A 21,904-nucleotide genomic window follows, 5' to 3' on the forward strand; every position below is an offset into this window, starting at 1 on the left:
TTGGCGGGGGCTGTGAGGGACCGAGGCGGCGAGCCGTTGGTGAGGGCTGTGAGGGACCGCTGCTCCCCCCGTGGGCGGCTGCGCGGCGCTGCCCCGCGGAGGGGGGGCCCCCCCCCAAAAACCCCCCAACTTCCCCCAACAAGCCTGGCTCCTGCCGGCGTCCCGGCAGTCCGGGGGAAGGCGGGCTGTGCGCTCAACAACCGGCAGGTAGAGCACGTACTGCCTTGGACACCGAGCGGGGTTTCGCCCACTTCAACGCACGACTTCGGGCAATAGGCAGCCTGGCCTCAGGGAGGGTTACTCTCCCCTCGGCAGCGCATCCAGTTTAAACTGTTCCCCGCGCAGCCCATCCTCGGCTGCCTGCTGCTCACCAGAAGAAGCTGCCGTACACCGGGGTTGCGCCGAGCCCACCGCTGGCGTTCTCCCACCCCAAAACGGGATGTCGAACCCGAGCAACGTTAAAAAGCAACGCATTTTTAGGGGAGCTACAGTTTTCTGGTAGGCGAGCTGTTCTCAGGTCTGCGACAAACTGAGCGCACAGCACCCAAACGGCGAGTTGCAGCAGCTAAAGGGGAACGGGATAGGGAGCGTGGGATCCTCCGTCACGCAAGCCGCTCAAACAAACCTGCTGCCGAGGGACAGCAACACGCAACCACGGCCTCAGTTTCGTGACTAAATAACAGCAGCAAGACTTTAGACCGGCACAGAAGGGTTGGCTTAAGTAGATACTCCAGTTCAACCAGGTGAAGCCACAGTTCCTCGGCTGTCGGTGACAGATACGTCTGCCACTGGGCCACCCTGCACCACAGATGTGGTCTAGATCAGGTGTGGACAGAAACACATCACCTTGATCTCGCTTTTGTTCCACAAACTTGTGACCTGACTTCAGGTCCTATGGACAGACACTACCTGATCCAGCATCAAGCTTGCTGTCATTTTTTTCAAATACATTTAAACCAGCAGCACAAATTTATGTGAAGTCAGTTTTGCTATGTAGCTGTGGTATTTTCGATGATGTGTAGTTAGATTTACTGTCGTCTTGACGCATCACCGGCATGGGGTTGGAAGCCAAAAATAATGCTCAGAATAATTTTATTGATGACAGTCAAAATTTAAGGCACGTTTTAACAAGCAGTTAGCTGATGGAGTGCTAGGAACAAGAACCTTGGTGTATACATACTCCCATTCCTGCAATGATTGAACATTGATATTTTATTTAAACTGCACAAAAACGTTAAGTTGAAACTCACCCTAAATGATTAGTCAGTATTTAAAACACCACTGTGCTCCGGATGTGCTTGGATGCCAATTTTAATAACTAATTGAACTCAAAACTAATTAAAGACACCAATATACACCAAAACCAACTTAAATCAACTATACTGTAATTAAAACTGTTCTGAGATATAACATGCTGGGAGTCCAAAACAATATATCCAATTTTCATTAAACTTCTCAAATATATTCTGTCCAAATATAACACAACTTCTTACACTAAAATCGTATGAAGATTCATGGTGGAATATTCTCAGCCTGCCAAAATTAGGAATAAAGACTAAATTGAAAATTTCTATTAACCTTACAATTAAAGAAATTACTTTAGAAGAGCCTTATTCAAGTTAGCAACGTTTGTTACAGTTAACAGACTACATTTACAGCATTTGTTTAGTGTCTGCCCACGGCTTGGACAGGTAAAATCAAGAAGCTGGTGTCACTGTTTTCTGGAGATAATGTCCAAGTCAGTTTGTTTTCCATAGTGTACTTGGTGTCTGGATTGAAAATATCAGAGGGGGTGTTTAACTCTCAATCAATAAAATGGCTTAGCTGCATGGGGGAATTTTAAAATCTAAGCTCTACTCGCATTTGTAAAGACAAATAGGTCAATCCTGCAAATTCTGATGAATATGAAAATGTTTCAATGTAGAATCAGTGTAACTTCTCACGCATTCTGTACAAAGGTATTTTGTGGTGCTAGACCCAACAAAGGTAGGGCTTTGCAAGGTGCATAAATACCTGATAAGACCTGACATCTGAAGCCAGGTGCGTGAGTAGGCTAAGCTTCTAAGCAGTTATTCAGAAAATTAAAGTGGCTCTAAACAAGCTAATGAAGCATTTGAAGTAACTTTTGAAAAAGGGAAGCCTGAAGGATTTTGTAAATTGGGAATGTTACCTTTGTAACCTCTGATTATATCAGTGCAAAACTTCTGTGAGTTCAGAATCAGGCCATCAACTAAAACCGACTAAACTAGTCAAGTATGATTTCTTTATGTATTAGTTGTTAATTCACTGACATTATACTGGTTGATTTGTTTTAATGCATATTTCATTGGTAGAGCAAAGAGACTTTTTGTCAACATTATAAAACAGTCACTTGTTCATCAGAATAAAAACAGCAATTACTGTTAGCCTAACTTCTTGCAAAAAAGTGGACAGTTTCATGAAGTGTACAATTTTATGACATTACCTGCAAGGGGTGAGGGTTCTTGTGTTGTCCTTCCCACATTAGTGAGATGCCAACAGGAAAAGTTTAGAAATTTGTCTCAACCTGCCTGCCATTCAAAAATTGGTTTATATATCTACAATGCTATGATGGGTCACAAATTTTAATAGAAATATAAATTATAAATTATGAAACATAATGAAGTATATTGCTTTTCATTTATTGATACTGCTTATATTGTTTTCTAGGGAAGTTGTGTAAAATACATTAATCTGTCACATACATTTACGCAATAACATTATGCAGTCACCTATAAAAATGTTAACAGCTTTATGCAATTTACTTGGAGATTACAGTGGCAAGAGTCATCCTGCTTGCTGGAGGGACATGAGAGCTCAGTAAGCTTCCCTTCCAGCTATTCATCTGCATAAGGGACGCTTAACAGTTTAGCTGGAAGATGCAAAGGGAATGGGAGACCAAGTAGAACAGCTGGCAGCATTGCAGAGGGATCTGCTTAATCATGGAAATTTATGGTCGGTGCTAACCAAAAAAAAGTCATGTTATATGAAGTGTGACATGTCATGTGATTAAACACATTTTTCATTGACCCCTGGAAAGATTATCCTTGCTCTTTGAAGTTGTGGAACTTCAGAAGTCCTCCAGAAGAAACTGTACTCCTCCTTTCTCCTCACAGTAGAGATCACATTCAGAGCCTGGGTGGGGACTTTTACGTAAAAAATATTCTGCAGCCCTGGAGAAGAGGTGTGTGTTCTATAGTGAAATATAAACTCTCTGTTGCCAAAAGTTTTGTTGGTTTCTGTATGACATTGTTTGGATGAATAGGGACCAAGAGGCCAATTTTACAAACACTTCCGCTCATGAAAAGCTTTATGCATGTGAATCGGTTTGCTAGTCCTTGGTAATAAAGATACTTATATGCACAAGCGTTTCTAAATCCGACACTTTTTGTGCAGAAAGTTATTGCAGAAATGTATTTGACAGATTGAGCTACCTTATAGGATTACCTAAAAATGCACAATACAGTACCAGTAGAAGACCAATAACGCTTTTTGTAACAATATTCCCTGCATACAGAGACTTGGGACCAATCATTGTATCAAGAACACAAGACACCCAAAAGTTCTTTCTTCTAATGCATCTAATTACAGGTAGCCAGGAATCCAACACCTGGGAGCGAGTTATCAGATACTATTACTGGTTCAGGAGAAGACTTGCAAAGCTACAAAGGAGAACGAGGCACTTAATTGCTTTTGGTAATGCCATATTTCTATTACAATTAACTTGGAAAATCCACATCCTCACATACCCCTGTGTAATATGCTCCCTCTCTTTCCTACAGAGAGTGCTACAAAGATGTGGAGGAATAAAGTACTGGACAGTGATTTGTGAAGACAATCAATGGCTTTATTGCAAATTCCATGAACTTCAAATTCCTCTGCCAAACTGGCAAGGAAAAGTGTCTGAAGATAATAAGATCACAGGCAGCTGAACAAGAAGGGAGCAGCTGCTCAACACAGGCTGCCCTGGGAAAGTACTTGAAGTGAATGGCAATGTACCACTGTGGCAGTACATCCCGCCCCCCCCCATCCCGCCAGCAGGAAACAAAACTTCTCCAGGAAGGGAGAAGGGGAAGGAAACCCTGGAGGCTGCGGGTTGAAATTTGAACTGGCCAGTCGAGATGCGCCAGGTACACCGAGGTGACCCTCCTAGCCAATAGAATTAAATGACCACAGGTCAGATTCGACAGGGGTATAAACGGGGTCCCGTCGAGGACACGTTGGCAGTCCTCCTCGGAGCAGCGGGTCTGCAGTCGGGGACTCCCCCTCGGGCCGGGGCACCGCCCGAGGTAACTCCTCGAGGGAGAGAGCCCTCAGCTTTTAGGTGAGTGATACGCGCGTTTTGAGCCATCACTTTAAATCTTGGGGATTCTTAAGTCGGCCGTGTAGTATTAATTCTCTTTACATCATTGAGCCTGTGGTTTTATAAAGTGTTACCGGACTTCTAACTAACTTTTGCTGCAGAATAAATCTGAGTTTTAACACCTGTTGGATTTGGTTAGTCGTGCATCCGTAACAACCACGCAGGTTCATTTTTGTACAAGGCACTATCAACTTTCCTGCAAGAGCAAGGGCTCTTTCTGCAAGTGGGAATAGTCAATGGTAATAAAACTTAGGAACCAGCCAGGTAAGAAAAAGCAAGAGCGGAGCTTGAAGCCACATTGAGAGGCTTAAGGTTAGCTGATCTACCCAAGATATGTAGTTTGCCCTGTATTTTCTGGACACCTCCATCCTGCAATATGTTCCTTCCCCTTTTAAGATCGTCTTTCCAGCTTAACTAAGAAGATGCTTTAGAGACCAGGAATTATTTTGTGGAAATAACTTTTTCCTCTTCCCAAAGCCAACTTAACCGGGCCCTAGAGACAATGGCTATCTCAGTGAGATTGAGAGATCTAGCCAGCTCTTGTCTTTGGTGGAAGAACCTTCGGGAGAGGCAAAATGAAATCAGGAAATTCATTAATTCCCTGTCATTATCAGAAGGAAGGGATATGAAGAACAGTGAAATGCTGATGTCTAAGATATGCAGGAGGCTGCAACATTTGTCTAAAGATCCGATCCTCTGGGTTCATTTCTAAGTCTTCATCATCCTTACTCTCTCATTACCTGGAGTGCCCATATCCCCACAATTCCTTTGCCAGAGTTGCAAATCCTGTTGATACTCAACTGTCCTGTCTTATGTTTCGCTCTAACTGGCCACACACGACTCTTATTCCCAGTTACCCAATTACAATGGGTATTAACTTTATGCCTTGCAACCTATTGCTTCTGTCGTTAAACCATCATAAACTCAAACTTCCCATTGATGGCTTGAATAGCAAAAGGAGAAAAAAGTGATTCCCTATGACCACATTCCAGTTACCAGAATTTTTAGACTTCCAGTCACCTTCACCTGGGGGGTGTAAAAGAAAGAAAACAAATAGTTTTTCTTTGTAATAATTCCAAATATAAAACACAACTTGAAAGAAGTCTAGAATACTGCTAATCTTCAAAGAAGTATCAAGATTTTTCTGAATGTGTTTATCTTCTTGCTTTACTTTTTCCACATCCACAGAAATGATTTACACATACTGACTTCTCAGAAATACTCTTAGTATCAGCCAGGACAAGCACAAGATCCTTCCTAACTGGAAGACTCTAGAGACTAGTAGATATAAACACACTCTCCTGGCTTTCTTTGCGAGAGAAAGATCACATCAAAAACTGTAGAAGCTACAGTATCAATGTAACAGAAGACAGGATGTTTTCTAAGGGTATAGTCATAATCTAAAAGCAGATATGCAGCAATTTTAGAGTGCAACCAAAAGACAACAATACTCACTTTGGCCAGCCTCTAAAAGTTACTTCTACAAAAACTGGCATTCACAATGGAATGTCTTGAGGCTTTTCTACAGTCTTTGTCCTACCATTATAAGGGCAAATTTCCTTCTCCTTGTTCTAGCGAGGCATTCAGGGTTTGGCTTGTGGTATTTTTCTGCCATGCTACATTCATTCATGTCAGCTGCATCCTAGTTCTGGAACACAGATTTCCTCAACACTGAAGGTTTGAGGGCCCAGAAGACCAGGTTTGTAAAGGTGTTTACACCTCTGACTTGGATCACAAGCACCTTTAGAAATCTGACTTGTCCTGCAAGGCACCGATCTGTTTGATTTCAGAAGGTGCTAGGTGCCTGTATACCCTTAATATCTGGCTTTTCCCTTGAGGTAGGAGTTCTTCATCTTTGCAATTAAATGGTTTTCTTTCCATTATCAGCTCTAAGCATTTCTCCAGTTATAACAATCTCCCTCGTTCTCCCATTGTGTTATAAGTGCTTTCCTGTTCTGCCTTTCATCCTGTCCTTCCATCTCTCTCTCATATTTCCCCCGATTTCTCCCAGCTATCTCATTTTAGCCTCCTATCTGAATCCCAGGATCAGACCTACCAAGCAGACTCTGAATCTCAAGATAGGATGAAAATCTATTCTGTGTGCAGACAACTCTTACTGACTTCAATGGAAAATGCCTGATTACATCTGCAGAAAAGATTTGGCCCTTTAAATGCAAAATGCCACCAGTATTTTTGTGCATTTGACAAACTACCAGTGGGTTACATGACTGTAAATCATCAGCTGGGCTTTTGCTTTCATTTCAGTCCTTGGAAAGTCCCTCCCTGTGCTGTCACACCCACAGGTAAAAGGACCTGTGAAAAATGCAGACATTCCAATGCAAGAAAAAAATCTATTAAAATCAAAACTTTTGGCACATTTGCAAGTCTCAACAGCACTGCCCCCATGCTGTTTTTATGAAAAACAGCTGCACTGGTAAGCATAACATAGAACTTTAGGTAAAAGGGATAAACAATACATTTCTCTCTCTTGTCAGGAGTGATCATGAAGAATTGACTTAAGTTCTGTTACTCATCCCCCCAAAATCACAAGCTAGGTACACACACATTATTTGGGGGCAAAGAGGCAAAGTCAGCTCCATTCTTCACCTAATCTATTTTTATTCTAAATACCAAACTTAGTTTTTGTATGCTGCTTCTCACATATCACATACTCTACAGTACCTGGTAAAGTAAATGAGCTGCTTTTTAGACACATGATTTCCTATAGGGGATTTTTGTGTTCATATTCCCTGAAAAGAGTTAGAACAAAGAGTTTTCTTCTCCGTTGATTCTTTTTGTTTTGAAAGAACATTTTGAGTCTCTCTAAACAGACTTTTACATCCATGTAAATGACCGTACAAAGCGTTATACCGTGAAAAGCCAAGCTCTAGTACTGTCCCCATATTATAGAGCAGCCTGTACGGAACGGTGGTTAAGGACCACATAGTCCTGGACATTTGGGAAAACCTGCTCAAGAAAATGTTCTTTTTGGAAAAGGCTCCTACTATGTCAAGGAATTGTACAGCACAGCCAGTGCAGAAAGAACATCTAGCACCTTACTCCGAGGAGATGTGCCCGGGCTGAACTGCTGAAGCAACTCCTGAGAGTGTAACACACCCCTGATTTACACCTGTGGTGTCAGTGCGGTATAATCGCTGCCTGTGAGATTTAAATCAATGCAGTGTGATTTTCAAAAGCTCTCATACTGGGCTAACATCACTAACTTTGAAGTGAAGAGTAAAATTCAAATGAGGTATAATAATGCTGAGCACTTCTGAAAACCCCTCCCGTAACCTTGAGGCTCAAGGAATATTTTAAAATTTGATCAGCAAATTCTGGGTGTTTCTCTTCTCATGTTGGAAAGGGTGCTATCTTTTTTTTCCTGGAGAATCAAGTCACTTTGAGACGTATCAAGTTACACACCTGAAAACAAAGAGCAGCCAAATTCACTAGCTCTTTTTTTTTTTTTTTTAAATTTAGGCTATAAGGATAAGAACTGGGGCATACAGCTAGTAAAGCATAACATTGTGACAAAGTGTAAAAGGTTTAGAAAATAAACTTACATCCTCCAAGTGACTTAGTTACTTGGACTTATAATGCTCCATCCCTTTCAGGATGTGTGCATTCACACTTGAGTCCCATTGAGTCATTGAGATCGGGCTCCTGATCTCCTTTGAGAAAAGAATTGTACCTCTGCTGAATATCACCTACTCCCAAACATTTCATATTAATGAAGAATTCAACACAATATTGAAGCTCATAGCAAGTTTTCTCCTCACTTTTAGTCGATCTCTCTCCTTCCTCAGGAATGAGCAGTCCATACCTTCCAGCATCACTCTCCAGAACGTGCCTTGACCTCCTTTTCAGGTAGGAGGTAATGAGCCAACTGTTTCTACAAAATGCTTTCTGAACAGGTTCAGCTCCCAGTAGCACATGGGAAAACTTGGGCAGCTCGATACATAAACCTGGCTGAAAATCACAGTAATGCAAAAACCATTTCGCTCTAAGCCTTAGGTTTCCCAGGCTGCCAAGGAGATTTAGAAGCCTCTTTCCAAAAAGCGTTACGAATTTAAATCTCTCGGGCAGTTTGGAAAATCATTTATTTAAGCTTTCTAGTAGAGAAAGATAGGATAGAATAACCAGCTATCAGCCCAAGCCTACTCACACTTCAACCATACTGTTACGGAAGAGATACCTGTGCCACTAATGTTTTCACTCTACCAAACAAGTCATCTGTCATGGCAGAAATTTTGTGTTTGTCCTAATACCCTAGAAACCAGGCCTGGCTCTGGCAGAGGCCACAAGCTTTCTGATCTCTGTCATCTTCTCATGGTCAGTGTAGAAAAAGCACTGACACCTGTCACCTTGGCTCCATCCTAATTGACTCAGCTGCCTGATGCCACATTTTGCTCTCACACAAAGTGCCTGCAAACGTATTCCCAAGGTTTTGTTTCCCCATGGGCTGGCAGTGATTTAAGCCAATGCAACTTTTACTTCAGATGAAAATATTAATTTCTGTGGCAGAATGCAACAGGGCTTTGTAGTGCAATGAACAGACAGTGACCCAGCAGGGAGCAAGAGGAGTATTACAATGAAGGCTTCACCTCTCTTTGGCTCTGTGCAAAAGTCCCCAGCAGTACTGAGAAACATTTCACGGGACAGTCAAATTTCTGCTGAATAGGATGAAAAGATGAAGAAGCCCGTTTCACTGTATTCAGCAGGCTCCTGCACACAGAAGCCCTGCTTAACATCTCTGCTGAACAGAGCCCTAAGGCAGAAAATATATTGAACTCCCATAGCGGAGTACCAGTAATGACTTTTTAAAACTATATCAATTTGTATCATTTGCAAAGCACAAATATTTAATCTGGTTTTAATTACAGAAACGTCCTAGATACTGTATCTCTTTTTTCTCTTCCTCCCCACCGCCTTTTTCAATTTGGTTGTTGCTGCTGTTGTCCTGCACTTCCAGCCTCGCTCTGTTTTGCAAGGCTGATCCAGTCACCAGAATCCTTTTATCACTCTGCTTTGAAAAAAGAATTGAATTTCTTTTGTACGTTGGGGTGAATTTGTAAATAACACTCGTTCAACAAATTTTGCTCCAAGGATCACTCTGGGAATATATTCAGATCAATATCATCCCTGTTAATATCACTTGAAAGTAACACTGAACAGCACCACAGCGAGGCTATGGGAATATCATCTTCAAAATAGGTGGTCTGAGAAAGCCAAATGAGAAGTGTTGAGCAACAGGATATTGTACATGCAGTCCATGCACGCATTCTCTGGAGCAGGAGATACTAATTATCCCCTAGTATTGCAGAAGCACACACATAGGCTCTCTGGTATGACAACTGTGCTAGGAGCTGTATATGCTGAGGTTAAAAAAAAGAAACGCAATGAAATGAGATAAAATAAAATAAAATAAAATGTTATGACAGAAAGTCCCTGTGTTCAATGCAATTATTGGTCGTTGTGTCTTACTTAACACGTAATCATGGGGAACAGCTCCAGAGAATATTAAAATGTACATTCTGCATTCTCAGGGTTTTTTTCTCTTCTTTAAATAAACATACTGAGGTTCTTTAAATAGTCCTTTCTGCACTAAGCATAAGTGCAACAAAAGATGTGCAAAGGCTGCAAAACACAACAGAGCACCAGAAAAAATAGATTAAACCCTTGAGTGAATGAGTCTTTCTCTCCTGACCACCAATGTTCTGGTAGGGTATTAAAATGCTCTCACCTCACTCATAAGCTCTCCTCCAAAAGCTAGTAACACAAAAGGCTTTTGAGCATTTTCTAAAACGTTTGACACCAGGGCTGTCAAAATAAAGGAGGGGATATATACACTAGGTATATACCACTTGCTCATTCTCCTTTCCCAGTTGAACCCAGAAAGACTTCAAGTGCCTCAGCAGGTCTCAGGTATAATGGTGTCTCCTGTGGGAAGATATTGTCCCCCAGCCATGGCCACGCTACATAAATAAGAACAAACAGATTGAATTACACGCAGCCTGGAAGTTGATGCAAATCTCAAAACTGCAATTCATCCAAGTTGAGCAAAAAAGGCCACCAGTGTCCTGATACTTCCTATGTATTTTCCACACTAAATTCCCAGTCTGTATGCTTTCCCCGTCTTTTCCTGTGCTAAATGTCAGCCTCCCTGTCCTTGTCCCAGTTAAATACTAGGTGAGTTGTATAAGGATATCAAGCAATTCATACTACTATGTTCTGTAATGCCAGTTTTACTCTGTTTATGTCTCTGCAGAAACCTTTTTTACGATTTTGCCCATTCTTGCAAGACTAGTATTTGACTTGCTTTTTTAAATGCCCTTTGTGCTGGACTTAAACCCCCTCCCCTATTGGGAAAAACTTGCAACCATATCCTAGGGATACGACAAAATCAGAATCGGAAAGCGAGCACAAGGAAGCCCAAATTTACTTTGAGAACATCTCATGATTTTTTTATTCAGTCTCATGATTAGCCAGGAACAGGCTGACTCATGACGTTTGAGTGCCCTGGCTCAGCAATACTGTTTTTGCTGTCAGAACGTCTGCGTACGTCCTCTGGTCCCTGTGCTCCTTCATCTCGCCCTCAGCTGATTTGCTTTACTGGGGAAATACGTGATTACAAAAGTTAAAGGAGAGTAATGAAAAATAATTTGGATCTAAAGAACATGACTTGGAGAGGTCTCTCCTGCACCGGCTGGCTTCTTTTCCTAAAGGTTTCCCTTCAGATTCCCAGTTGTAAATCTACACTGTAAAAAGACATCGTGAAAATAAATGTGGTCTTACTAAAAGGGCTGGCCCAGTGACTTTCTGTCCTCACTTCCCTCAGTGATGAATCCCTTTAGGACTACTTTGCAGCAACCAAGTTAAACAAGCAAACAAGTTTTGCTGGGATCCAAGTTTTCCCGCACTTGATTCTATGGGACTGAAAGTAAGCATGTTGGTCTCTACTATTCCCTTCTATCTCTCAGCTTGGGTTGATTTGTTGCAATGTCAGTGATACAATGCTTTGTGTTAATCTTTTTTTCTTAATTATCGTTATGTTAGGCTCTGAAACACATGACTTACCGTGTTGAATGCATTCCACACTCATCTGCTCTGAAGCGATAGGAAAATACAAAATGTATTTGCTACTAACAATATTTTTGTATCTACCTGATGTAAAACATCCTCGGTTATTGGTTCAAATGTTACACATAAAATACTAACAGGAATCCAGCAGTAATCATAAGGAGAATAGCAACCAGAAATCCAGCTTCAGGTCTGGGCATCTGTTTTACAGTATGAAATACCATCAGTTTTGAAAGACGATTCTGCACCTCACATGAATAAATCTTGACACATGAGATTAGAACCACTGAAATCAATGAATTCCTTTATTCAGCGTTAACGCGCATTGACTTCAGTGAGGCTTGCCTAAGGACATGCAGGGTTTGTTCCAGTGGTCCAGCTTGCTTGAGTGCAAACTGCAAGACTGGGCTTACAGCTTGCCTTTCAAGCAAACGGTAGTCCTGATCCTTCTTAAACCTAGGAGATCTTTATTTTCATCAAAGCCAGATCTGGGCTCAGTACACCAACAAGGCAGTAAAATTAGCTATTTAGCTATATAATGACAAGAATTATTAATACAATGATAGCAGAACAAGAGAGAAATTCAGCAAGAACAGGGTAAGAAGAGTAATGTTTTCATTAGCCACATGTTGAAAAGGAAAAATTTATATTTGGGCCCAGTTTTGAACACCTTAGAAACATCATATTCTCACTGAGCTCAGGAGGAATTCAGTGAGCACAAATACGGAATGGATGTCTCGACAAGATGCAGCTACATAGAACAGAGAGCTGTAGAAAAAACATATGTGGCAAAGGTGTTAAACAGGAGGCCATAAAAGAAACTGTTTAAACCAAGTTCACCTAACTCTTGCAATATAGAAGGTTGCAGTGGAGAAGCTCCACTTCTACTCAGTTCTGCACTCAGCTTTAGGAAATCAAAGAATTATAGAAATGAGTCCACTCTAATCAACAAATGGTTTAGAAAATGCATCCTCCTTCCTTCTTACCTTATACATAATCTGAAGGCACCTGAATATCTGAACATAGGATCATAGAATAGCTTGGGTTGGAAGGGACCTTTAAAGGTCATCTAGTCCAACCCTCCTGCAAAGAGCAGGGACATCTTCAACATCTTCTAGCAAATGTGGAAAAAATGTTCTTCATTTGGCTCTAATCCATAGTTCCTATAGCAGAGCTGAAGAAGCCCTCCAGCTTGTCCTATAGAGAGGGTATATCTAATGCTAGCCTCAAGATGGACTAAAAAATGCCGTATAAAGGTTCACTATCCAAGCAAATACCCTGGCAGAACTTTGTCACTACAGGATGACAAGACTGCAACTCATACTACAGCTTAGCCACAGGAATCTGAGCAAGCCCACCATTACCACAACACAGGCACACAAAACACAGCAGAGCTTGGAGTTCCAACAGCAAATAGGAAGCTCAGATATTTCTCCACAGGAACAGGTGGAAAGGTGAGGATGGGGGAATGGAGAGAACCTGCCACCATCCCTCCACCACTCAGGGGATGGGACCAGGAGGTGTTTGGAAAAGGAAGGAGGCAGCAACGTGCTGTTGGGGGAAATTGGTACTTGTTCTTAGGAACAAAGGGGATCTGGGAAGAAAATGTGACCCCAAGGGGCACATCGGAAACTTAGTGCCTCCTTACCACCTCTTTCTCATGGCTGGGGCTTGAAGTCACAAATCTGGCTCAAAACTCTGTTATACTAGGTGTAATAAAAATGTAACAACCATCTAAGCCCTGCTCAGTTGATATAAAAATACCACCTTGATATCAATTTTTATTTCAGTGAAAACAATGCTGGTTGTTAATATATTTTAGCAATCCTCAGTAAGGTTGAAGCCCAGACTTCAGAGACAAAAGTGAAGGTATAATGGAGTGAAACAGCTTGGACTGTTACCTTTGTTACAATTCAAAAGTGAACAGAAAACACTAATGTGGAAACTATAGATTTAAAACTATTCCCTCCAGAATGATTATGTGCCATCAGCAGCAGAGGCAAATATTTTTTTAACATATACATGTGAAGATCTTTAAAATAAAACAATCATAGCAAGGTATCCTAGGACACCAAGGACAAAATACTGTGATGAAATCTGCAGCGGAACAAGAATAATTTGCTCTGCCAAACCAGCCAGAGAAGTTACTCTAATTTACCATTTAAAACAAAATTCAATCTCATGTATATTGACATTATATTTGTCTTTTATCACACGGACAATTGTGTATATTGATGCTACATTTATCTCTTATCACGCAGACAATTGATACACAGTGGATACAAGGTATTTATATATCTATATATGTCTATACACATTTGCACACACGTACATAAATACCTATACACTCACACATATATGCACACACCCCCATGCTTAAATGTAAGGTCTACTACTAAGTTTTGCTTTAGTCGCTCAAATCTGGCTTCTAAACACATGCACACGCTGTAGCACACAACTGTGTGAGTTGAATCAGCTCCCCAAGGAGCAGAGGCTTGGCAAGCGGCTTCCTTAGTTCGTTACAATCACCGCTCCCAATCTCCTGTTAAAGAGAAACTCTACCACCAGGATTCTTTAGAAACCTGAGGCCAACATCTCTTCATTTAAACTGGCATCACTTTGCTGAAGTCAAAGGTGTAACTGAGAGGGCAGTGTTTATAGGAAGACTGCTTAAAACCAGCAATTTTTAATGGCGGGGGTGTGGTGTGTTTAAAGCCTTGGTAAGTTTTCAGCTTCCACCAGATCTCTGTTAGCTCTAACCACTCTTACACCAGCGGATTCAATATTAATTCAACAAACTTCTTTCTCCCTAGCGTAAAAACACAGGGACTAAAAATAGACCTGTTACAAAATATGCATTTTGTTTATATATATTTACACAGACCTCAGATCTGAATATATGCAGTACCAGAAGGATAAAGCCATCTGATGCAGAAGATCAGTAAAGCAATCTGTAGGCTCTACAGGGGCTAGAAAAGAAACATTTGTGTGGTGGCAAACAACATTATACAAGACATGCATGTGCTTTAGTTTGTGATGGAGAAATAGTTGCATAAGTTGTGTATCTGGAATGACTTGCAACAATCTTGTTCATCCCCACACACAAAGGAACAAGGTATCGTCTTTCCTCTATGTATTTATTTCAAAGCTCAGGGCTATGTCCTTCTTACTTTAGGATTTAACTGTTTGGGCTTTTTTTTCCCTTTTATTTTTTTTCCCCTTTTCTTTTTCTCCTCTTTTCTTTTTTTTTTTTTTTAAATGCATCTCTGGAGTTTGATTTTGGAAGCAGCAAGTTCGTCCTTATTTTCCATGATCTGCCTCTTGCAGCCCTGCCCCTCTTGCATGCTCGATGCACATGATGTGTCAGCAAAGTGAATATGTTTGGGGTTTTTTTTCCCCTCACTGAGGAGGAATGTGGTGAGGGAGGAAGAAAGGTGGAAAAGCCTTTCTCCCCCCCCTTTTGTAAAGCCTGCTGGGAAATGTAGTCCAGCTGCAGCTGCCTTGGAACAAAAGAGAGCAGGGGCTGCGTGGGGAGGGTCTCACTGCTGTCCCCCCCGGCAGGGTATCCACGCAGGACAACTTGCCAAGGGCATCGTGGCAGAGGGGGCAAGTGGGAAGGAAGAGAGGAGGCTGCAGGAGAGCTCGCTCCCTCAAAGCACCTTGGCTTCATTGTTCTTGGGGTTCGGCCAACTTCGTGGAAAAGCCTCGTCTGCCCACGCGAACTGCTGTGGGATGCTAGAACTGGGACAGGGATATGACCTGCCACCCCGCTCGGTGTGCTAGGGCTTCAGCAAGGGGAATTGCTGCTCCTGGTCCTAGGGCTGCAAACTGGAAAACTTTCATCCTGCTTTTTGTCTGTATAGAAGAGGTATTTCATTTAAACAGGAGCAGGAAAAATTCTCCCTTGGATTTGATTTCATTTTTGTGCCTTGAAGTTGAACTTTGCATCTCACCAGGACAACGCAACATTCTTCTCAGCTTTTAACACGTTCATTTAAATGTTTCTAAATGTAAAATTAAGGGGGAGTTCTTTCACCATTATTGTTGGTATTTTAACCCACACCCAGTTGCACAATTACCCCCTAGACCACTACTACCACTCATCATCTCTTTATTTCTGTATTTATTTTCTAGCTAGGAAAAAAAAAAAGTGAAGTAATTTCTTCCTTTCAGCCTCCCGGGCAAGCAGTTGTGGGGGTAGAAAATGCAAATTATTGGAAGCCCTCTGGGATTTCTTCTTTTTTTTTTTTTTTTTTTTTTTTCCCCCCCAAGAAATCAGGTGCTCAGCCTCGTGCTTTTAAAGGAGAGGGACATCGGCTCTCGACAACGCAAAGGCTTTTGCGAATGCGTAGCCGGGAGTTTTCGTAGTGATTCTTTCCCAGCGATTGCAGCACACGCGAGGCAATAGCCCGGATCTCTTTCTCTCGCTTTCTCCTTTGCCTCGGTAATTACTTTAAGTTTGAGCTCCCCCTCCCCCCGCCGTTAACCTTGGATCCATAGTTTCTGCTGCTGACTCTCTGCTCCTTCCCTCCAGTACATCAGCTGTTACTTTCCATTTCATGGCTCACTGGTGAAACTCTTGAACTCTTTTTCTCTTTACATGTCCAACCTGGTTTCTTCCCTAGCTGCTTTTGACTTTTCTCAAGGTCTCGTCTTTTATCACATTAAAGCCGCTGGGTGTGTGTGTTTTAGCGGGGCGAAGGGAGGAGGAGGAGGAGGAAGGACAGCCAGCCGGGGATGCCAGCTCCGCCGGGCAGCAGGGAGAGCGGCCGGGGAAGGAGAAGGATGCTCCGGCCTCTCCTCATTGCCTTGCTGGGGAAGGTGGGAGACGAGGGGGGGGCACGGCCGCAGCTCTGCTCTTTGCCGGGTCTGAGGGTACTGCTCCGGCCGTAAAGGTGGGAGCTGCCAGGGGCTTGCTTGGGTTTTTCTTTTTCTTTTTTTTCATCTTTTAATAACCGAAGCAGGAACCGGCAGAGACTACATGAAAGGAATGATCAGCAGGCACTCATCGTCACCGTGTCGGCTGGGGGAAGGGAGACACATCCGACTGATTTAGCGACCGGCTGGGGAAAACAGGCTTTGACTGGGGAAAGGGGCTCTTTGGGGGGAAGGGAGGGAGAGGAAGAGTTGAGGAAGGAGCAGGCAGCCCTGGAAAAGCAGCTCTGCCCTGCACTCCCTGAGCTGGGGCTGCACAAGCATCCCTGAAGCAGCTCTGCCTCTTGGTCACTGCCCGGGGGGAACCGGGAGGCCACAGAGGTCCTGGATCTCCAGCCCAGAAGAAACCACAAGGACTCCCACCGACTTTGCCATCAGACAGAGCCCCGCTGCCACCAGCCTCGCGCAGAGCCCCCGAGAGCACCCAGCCAGCTGAGTGGGCACGTGGGTACCACCTCCCATTCCCATTTCAGAACTGCACAGATTTTTACGTGAACTACAAACCCTGCAGTCAAAAATGAGATTAAGATTAGGATTACTCCATTTGCCACACACACTCTGAAAGCCACTGCTGCCGTTTTTAATACGTACTTAGATGCTTTTTTTTTTTTTTTTTTGTTAAACAGTATCCCTAGCTTTTCTTCTCTTTCCCAGCCAGCTTCAGTGACTCAGTGTTGTTTAGAAATGCAAGCCAAAGCTGTGGCCTGTCCGTGGAGTACAGGGACATGGCAGTGACCACGCTGCCCCAAACCACAGACTTCGGACAGGAGAAGCATTGAACTCGCAACTGGGAAATGATCTCTTTATGGGGCAAAAGCCATATTGCAGTGGGGGAATAGAGCAGGAACGGAGGGTCATTGCAGCGGGATTGGGGGAGAGTGTGGGTCACAAATCCATAGGGAAATGGACTTCAGTATTTCTACCATCCAGAGTTTGCTGAAAGAGAGACTTTAGATGTCTGCCTCAAGGGGACACTTCCAAACCGAAGTCCCAAGGGTCCTTAATGCTGCCTGAGACATCCCAGGCTCAGACGAGGATGGGATTTAAGAAGTCCCTTTCTCCTCAGATCTTCCTGTTAACCTTAAGCAGATTCTGCTTCGCTTGCTGACTTTGGTGGATTTTATTCAGAGGCTCCCTAGCTCTTCCAGTCCAGGTTGCATTTGTAACCCAGCATTGCACCTAAAAAGCTGCAAGTTCCACTCTGTAGCTGGGCCCATAGGAGCAAGGTATGGCAGCACTTCCCACTGGGGAGCCACCTCCACCACAGCGGTGGGTGCTGCACCACAGCAGCACTTTAGCTGGGAGTGCCGTGCTCTGCTTTCGCTCCTGCTTCCATTCACACGCTCCTGTTCCCCACCACCGCGTTCCCTGCAGCAGCACTTCGAGTTAGGAGGTTAGCCAGTTCAGAGAGCTGATCCAGCCTCTGCAAAATAAACTGCTTTGCAAAACAGATCTCTTTCCCCCTGACATTCTCATCCCCTTAAAGGGCCTAACGTTAACACTAGCCACAGAAAGGTGGTCACCTGGGGAGTCACCGACTACAGGAAGAAATTACCAGTTACATTGAAGACAACAGTTCCCTTGCTAGCGTTAAAGGAACTTCAATCTCTCTCCTTGTTTGTTCCTTTTATCCAGATGTGTAAAGCAGCACATTTCCACATACCAAGGTGCTGCTGAGTGTAATGTGTATTAGCAACCTACAGTACTTCATTATACCTTATTCTAATTCTGAACCACCCTTAAGATACAGCTGTACTTTGGTGACAAAAATAAGAATTTCTGAACACAGTGTTCAGTACACACAGCTACAGCTTTCCAAATAGCGACAGCAAGCGCAACCTTTTAGCAGAAATAAATGATAAGAAAAACAGACTTCTCATGATTATAACTTAGAGTTAAGAAAAAACTAGCAAGCTTGAATCCACTTGTCAGGTGGGTCCAATAAAGAGTCTCTGACATTTTTAAAAGGGACAGAAAACCATCTTTCAACTAGTAGACCAGCCCTCTGCATGCTGTGGAAATAAGTGTGTGTATGATAGATCTAATAATAGGTAGCTGTCATGGTGATGGGTGCCCAGAATAACTAGTATACCCCCTCTGCCTCTCTGCTTTCCTCTCCATCTCCCACTTAGTTAGCCGACATGTCCCCCCACCCTCTCCTCATCGAACTCCGTGGAGACCCTGGACTACCTCATCTGGCCCTATTTGCACAACTGGATCCTAAAGGGTGGCGTACTGGCAGCGAGCCTAGACTACCAAAATAAATTGGGCACAGGCTGTCTGTACAGAGACAGATCACGCTGGCACAGGAGCCAAAGAAAGTCACAGAGCTGCTCCGCTTGAAGAACACTCGGTGGATGCAAAATTGGCGGAGACCAGGTCAGGTTGACCAGCCCGGCCTCTCACTGGTGTTAGGGCAAGAGAAGGAACATGCGCTGTGGAAATAGGGGTAGGGAAACAAAAGAGAAAAGCATTAGGTTTCCTCTGGCAATCCTAAGGAAATGTCTTCCCTGTGCAAAGACAAACTTCAGTGTAATCTTTGCATTTTCCTACAAAATCACCCAACTCCTCTCTCTCTCTCTCTTTTAAGGACATCAGTATTTTTCAGTCATAAAAGAGTCTTTGTAATGTACTCATTTTGTGAGGCCTTTTGTTACCTCCATATAATTCTCCCAGACAATTATTATCACAGCCATTGTTACACAATCCAGTTAAAGTAGTTCTTCTGCGCCTCCATCTCTTTCTCTTGCTACAAAATGAAATGTTTGAATGAAGACTTACATTCCTCAAGATAATGAACTCTCCAAAAAGAAGGTAATGGAAAGTACATATTAATTAACAACACTAAATTGTGGGATGGTATTTATATCACATTGAGAGATTAGGAATAGAGGAAAAAAAAAGAGTTTAGTTTGTTTTCTCTGGCACAGGCCATCTTATTTAAAAAAACAAACAAAACAAAAAAAAAAAACCCCAAACCCCAACAACCCAAACCAGGAATACACAAACCTTTTCTCCTATTCAGCTTCTCTGCAGAAACGAGTAAGTGTACGCATTTCCTGTCAGTTGATGACTCCCTAGAGGATGCTGCATCACTGACCACCAAGTGAGAAAATTTCAAATCCTCTCCTAGAAGTATCATAATATCCTACCAAGGACATTTTACTTTGCTTTCTGCATCACTGGAATAGGCAGGAGAATTACAAAAGCTTCAGTGCATCCAGGTTTGAGGCAACACTGTCCCTTGTGGGGGAGAGAGGGTATGCGCTCCTTCTGTGTTTGGATACCACTCCACGCAAAGAGTGGTCCAAGACTGGCTCCAGGAGCAGCCCAGTACAACCAGGTGCAAGCACCAGCCTTTTCAAATCGCATTAATTATATATCTCTGCCATTTTCACTCCACATTTTCTAGGTGTCCCAGAAAGTCAGCTGCACCACTGCTGGCAAAACCTCTTCCTCTCCCTGCGAGAGGACCAGTCCCTCCGAGGAGCATGTGAAGGGCATTTCAGGCTCTAGTCCAAAAGAGACCACAGTCAGTACAACTGTTAACTTCCAGAAGTTTAGATCAGATCAGTGCTCAAAAGCCTTGTCCGCACCATGGAGCATTTTTTCATACTGCTCTGCCAGCATAATCATATTCTTGTGCTCCCTCCAGCAGATACAGCATCCTGCCAAGAGAAAGAGTAGCTGCGACCACGCCGGTAGCTTTGTCAGGACCGTGGTGTCAGCACCCCCCAGCACACAAAGCAGTGTAATGTAAGTGTGAATTAATTCACATTTACAATTATTAAATTGAAAAACTTCCAGGTGATGTCTTTCAGAACCCAGAGTTGCCATGTTTAGGCCATTTCAGTGTTTCAGTTTCAGCTTCCATGAGCTCTTACTAGCCATCTTGACCTATGGGCTTTTTAAACATGGAGAACTTCGCGACTCAAGGTGTCTCAGTTTGGGACACACCTTCAGGTGTTTCTTTTTATTCAAGTTTGGCTTTTTTCACTAAGTTCTAAGCAAGCAACTACGTTAAAACTTAACTCTAGCAAGAAAAGACTTTAAACTCAGCATTTCTCAGCCAGGAAATTTTTCAAAATTTGAGGGAACACTCATGTGCCAAAAACCTCCCTGTTTTTTCAATTATACCTATTATTCTGAACCAAGAGTCCGTTTATATTCCCATACCGTGCAACAATGGTGTAGGTGTAATATGGACAGAGGCCACCTTCTCCCTGTTCACAAACCAGGTAACTATTTGTGGCTATATGTTAAAAACCGACATGGTTTCAACCTGGCATAAACTCTACTTGAAGCCTTGCTTGAGCAGCAGGAAGCAGATACTACTTTTCATTACACCAGGCAAGTTCTGTGATGTGTCTCCAGATTCAATCCAGCAGGAAAGCAAGACTCTGGTTTGTTTGAATGCCATAATTACAGTCTTTCTGACTGAGGATGATCCTGATGAGCGTAGCTGCTATAGACATCAATCCAAATATAGACATGCTCCGAGTGACTGTATGGCAGATGTCAATTTGCTATTTAAACCTGCTCTCCCTCTGACTTGCACAGAAGAAAGAAATGATCAGAGGAAGAGGGACCCTCCAAGATCTTACCCATTTAATCACATGCAAAGTTAAATCTCCTTGCAAAATTTGCTAAAAATCAGTAACAGTAGTTTAATAGCACAGGGAATGCACATCTGAAGACCAGAGTGGAATTACGACTTTGATCGTGTCATCTTAACCTTAAAAGTATATTTGCCCCTCAAATAAAAGGGGAACAGGATCATGTGCAACTCTGTCTACCTGGTGTTTGTGTGGACCAGCTGACAGCTACTGCCACTTAAAAGAAGAGCTGTCTCACTCCTGTGGCATGACAGCGTGGTTCAAACAGAGCAGAGACAGTAGAGATCACGCACCGTAGTATTAGGGCAGATGTGAAAGTAGGGATAGAAAGTTTCCATTTTTACCCCATCATCTCCAAAATACATTGCAGCACATTGACTTGAATTAAAAATAAGTCTAATAGTAAATAAGCAGTAGGTTAAATACTGAAGAAAAGCGACCCTAAGTCTGATGTCATATGGTAGAATATACCAGTGATTTTTAATCTACATGCCTTTTAACCTGAATTCCCCAAAACAAGGTCTCTTACTAGAGACAGTAAGTAAAATAGATACTAAGGCAAATAGTAAAAGCCTGTTATTGAGCATCGATTTTTTTTTTTTTGCTGCTAGGAAATACTGCCCTGAAGCAAATGCCCTCTGTAAAAGACATTCTATCTGCAGGTCAGTTTTAGGAAAAAACCCCATGGCTTTGCTGTAGGGAGGCAAATTTTGCACTGCCTTATATTACATTCAAATATATTAATCTCAAAAGGGGCACTAGTCTGGCAGAATTTTCTAGAGTGATGGATCCCAAACCAGACTTGGCAAAAAGGAGCAGAAGAGAGGATGGTATGGGAAACCCCATATCTCTGTGGTGAGAGCTGTGACCGCTTATTCGAGACAGCATGGGT

This window comes from Harpia harpyja, chromosome 6 (genome assembly GCF_026419915.1).
Source record: "Harpia harpyja isolate bHarHar1 chromosome 6, bHarHar1 primary haplotype, whole genome shotgun sequence".
In the NCBI taxonomy this organism is placed as follows: domain Eukaryota; kingdom Metazoa; phylum Chordata; class Aves; order Accipitriformes; family Accipitridae; genus Harpia; species Harpia harpyja.